This window comes from Arachis hypogaea, chromosome 15 (genome assembly GCF_003086295.3).
Source record: "Arachis hypogaea cultivar Tifrunner chromosome 15, arahy.Tifrunner.gnm2.J5K5, whole genome shotgun sequence".
In the NCBI taxonomy this organism is placed as follows: Eukaryota; Viridiplantae; Streptophyta; class Magnoliopsida; order Fabales; family Fabaceae; genus Arachis; species Arachis hypogaea.
In genome coordinates this window covers 124,737,409-124,741,280 of record NC_092050.1, presented here as the reverse complement: position 1 = coordinate 124,741,280, position 3,872 = coordinate 124,737,409, and the positions used below count along the sequence as shown (strand labels likewise).

Below are 3,872 nucleotides of genomic sequence, written 5' to 3'. Positions count from 1 at the left end.
TGTTTGAGTTTGGACAACTGACGGTTCATCTTGTTGCTTAGATTAGGTAATTTTATTTTATGTTTAGGCTTTATTATTTTAATTTTCGAAAAAAAATAAAATAAAATAATAAATATTTGTCTTCTAAAAATTCATCAAAATTTTTAAGAATGAATTCTAGAGTTTCATGATGATTTGTTGAAGTCTGGCTGGATGTGAAGCCATGTCTAATCTTTTGGACCGAGGTTTCAACTTATCATCACAAGAGCTTGTTGATTTCTATCAATCTTGCTGTTGAATGTAATGATCTGCTAAAGCTTGGCTGGTCATTGGCCATATCTAGTGTTTTGGACCGAAGCTTTCACTGAAAGCTTGGCTGGCTAGTAAGCCATGTCTAATTCCTGGATCGGAGTTTTAGACTAATATTGCATGATTCCTGAAATTCTCATTAAGAATTTTGAATTCCTTATTTTCTTTTTCTAAATAAATTTCGAAAAATACAAAAAAAATTTATAAAATCATAAAAATCAAAAATAATTTGTGTTTCTTGTTTGAGTCTAGTGTCTATTTTAAAGTTTGGTGTCTTGCATATTTTTAATTTTCTTGCAATTTTTGAATATATGCATTATGTTCTTCATTGATCTTCAAGTTGTTCTTGATGACTTTATTGGGTCTGATCTTTAAATTCTCTTTTTTTTTTGTGTCTTTTGTTGTTTTTCATGTGCATTCTCAATTTGTTAGTGTCTCTAATATGAAAAGTTTGGTGTCCTGCATGCATTGTTTATTTGATCTTAGTTTTTCATGATTAGTTTCATTTTGTTGTTTCTCATCATTAAAAATTCAAAAAAAAATCTTTCAAAATTATGTCTTTTCAAGTCAATAATACAGAGAATTGAAGATTCAGAACATACAGTAAAGGAATTACAGAGAAAAAACTGGGCGTTCAAAACGCCCAGTGAGGAAGGAATTCTGGCGTTTAAACGCCAACCAGGGTACCTGGCTGGGCGTTAAATGCCCAAAAGGGTAGTATTTTGGGCGTTAAATGCCAGAATGGACACCATTATGGGTGTTTAACGCCAGGTCAACACAAGGGAGGTAAGTTAGTTTTTAATTCAAATCTTTTTCAAATTTTCATAATTTTTCAAAATCAAATCTTTTTCAAATCATATCTTTTTCAATCATATCTTTTTCAAAATCAAATCTTTTCCATTTTTCTCACTATTTTTGAAAATCCCTGCTAACAACTAATGATTTGATTCAAAAATTTCAATTTTGTTACTTCCTTGTTAAGAAAGGGTCAAAATTTGAATTTCAGAATCATATCTTTTAAATTTCTTGTTAGCCAAGTCATTAATTTTAAAATCAAATCTTTTTAAATTTTTTTTTCAATCATATCTTCTCAATCATATCTTCTCAATCACATCTTTTTTCAAAATAATTTTCAATCATATCTTTTTTATTACTAATTTCAAAATCTTTTTCAAAATTACTTAACCACTTTTTCAAAATTCCTTTTAATTATTTCAAAATTTATTTTCGAAAAAAATTTCCCCCTTCTCACCTCCTTCTATTTAAGGATTAACACTTCTCCTCTATTAACAATTTAGACTCTCTCCCTCTCTATAAGTTCGAATTCTCCTCTCTACCTCATCCGTCTATCCTTCTGTTCCTCTGACACCTCAAGGAATCTCTATACTGTGACATAGAAGATTCTATACTCTCTTGTTCTCTTCTCTTTCATATGAGCAGGAACAAAGACAAAGGCATTCTTGTTGAAGCTGATCCTGAACCTGAAAGGACCTTGAAGAGAAAGCTAAGAGAAGCTAAAGCACAACTCCTTGGAGAGGACCTAACAGAAATTTTCGAAAAGGAAGAAGACATGGTAGCCGAAAATAACAACAATGCCAACAATGCAAGGAAGATGCTTGGTGACTTTATTGCACCTTCTTCTGACTTCTGTGGAAGGAGCATCTCAATTCCTGCAATTGGAGCAAACAACTTTGAGCTTAAGCCTCGATTAGTTTCTCTAATGCAGCAGAATTGCAAGTATCATGGACTTCCATTGGAAGATCCTCATCAGTTTTTATCTGAATTCTTGCAAATCTGTGACACTGTTAAGACCCATGGGGTTGACCCTGAGGTCTACAGACTTATGCTCTTCCCTTTTGCAGTAAGAGACAGAACTAGGACATAGTTGGACTCACAACCTAAAGAAAGCCTAAACTCTTGGGAAAAGCTAGTCAATGCCTTTTTGGCAAAGTTCTTTCCACCACAAAAATTGAGTAAGCTTAGAGTGGAAGTCCAGATCTTCAGACAGAAGGAAGGCGAATCCCTCTATGAAGCTTGGGAAAGATACAAGCAATTGATCAGAAGGTGTCCTTCTGGTATGCTTTCAGAATGGAGCATTATATGCATATTCTATGATGGTCTGTCTGAACTATCCAAGATGTCATTGGACAACTCTTCTGGAGGATCTCTTCATCTGAATAAGACGCCTGAAGAAGCCCAGGAACTCATTGAAATGGTTGCAAATAACCAATTCATGTACACTTCTGAAAGGAATCCTGTGAATAATGGGACGCCTCAAAAGAAAGGAGTTCTTGAGATTGATACTCTGAATGCCATATTGGCTCAGAATAAAATATTGACTCAACAAGTCAATATGATTTCTCAGAGTCTGTCTGGAATGCAAGCTGCATCAGGCAGTACAAAGGAAGCTTCCTCTGAAGAAGAAGCTTATGATCCTGAGAATCCTGCAATGGAAGAGGTGAATTACATGGGAGAACCCTATGGAAACACCTATAATCTTTCATGGAGAAATCATCCAAACCTCTCATGGAAGGATCAACAAAAGCCTCAACAAGGCTTCAACAGTAATAATGGTGGAAGAAATAGGTTTAGCAATAGCAAACCTTTTTCATCATCTTCTCAGCAACAGACAGAGAATTCTGAGCAGAGTCTCTCTAGCTTAGCAACCATAGTCTCTGATCTATCTAAGACCACACTAAGTTTCATGACTGAAACAAGGTCCTCCATTAAAAATTTGGAGGCACAAGTGGGTCAGCTGAGTAAGAAAGTTACTGAACTCCCTCCTAGTACTCTTCCAAGCAATACAGAAGAGAATCCAAAGAGAGAGTGCAAGGCCATAAACACGTCCCACATGGCCGAATGCATAGAGGAGGGAAAGGCAGTGATTTCCACTGAGGGAGACCTCAATGGACGTCCACTAGTCTCCAAGGAGTTTCCTAATGAGGAACCAGAGGAATCTGAGGCTCAGATAGAGACCATAGAGATTCCACTGAACCTACTTCTGCCATTCATGAGCTCTGATAAGTATTCTTCCTCTGAAGAGGATGAAGATATTACTGAAGAGCAAGTTGCTAAGTACCTTGGAACAATCATGAAGTTGAATGCCAAGTTATTTGGTAATGAGACTTGGGAGGATGAACCTCTATTGCTCATCAATGAACTAAATACCTTGGTCAGGCAGAAATTACCTCAGAAGAAACCGGACCCCGGAAAATTCTTAATACCATGTACCATAGGCACCATGACCTTTGAGAAGACTCTGTGTGACCTAGGGTCAAGTATAAACCTCATGCCCCTCTCTGTAATGGAGAAGCTAGGGATCCTTGAGGTGCAAGTTGCAAGAATCTCACTAGAGATGGCAGACAATTCAAGGAAGCAGGCTTATGGACTTGTAGAGGATGTGTTGGTAAAGGTTGAAGGCCTTTACATCCCTGCTGACTTCATAATCCTAGACACTGGGAAGAGTATGGATGAACCCATCATCATTGGCAGACCCTTCCTAGTCACAGCAAAATCTGTGATTGATGTTGACAGAGAAGAATTGGTCCTTCAAGTGAATGGGGACTACCTTGTGTTTAAGGCTC

General features: G+C 36.6%; 1 non-coding gene across 1 annotated transcript; it reads right to left on the bottom strand.

Annotated features, from left to right (window-relative positions):
• Nucleotides 1-2,263: 2,263 nt before the first annotated feature.
• Nucleotides 2,264-2,371, bottom strand: LOC112753566 (small nucleolar RNA R71). Its single transcript, XR_003177949.1, has one exon. It is a non-coding gene; the product is annotated as a small nucleolar RNA R71 (small nucleolar RNA).
• Nucleotides 2,372-3,872: the final 1,501 nt, after the last annotated feature.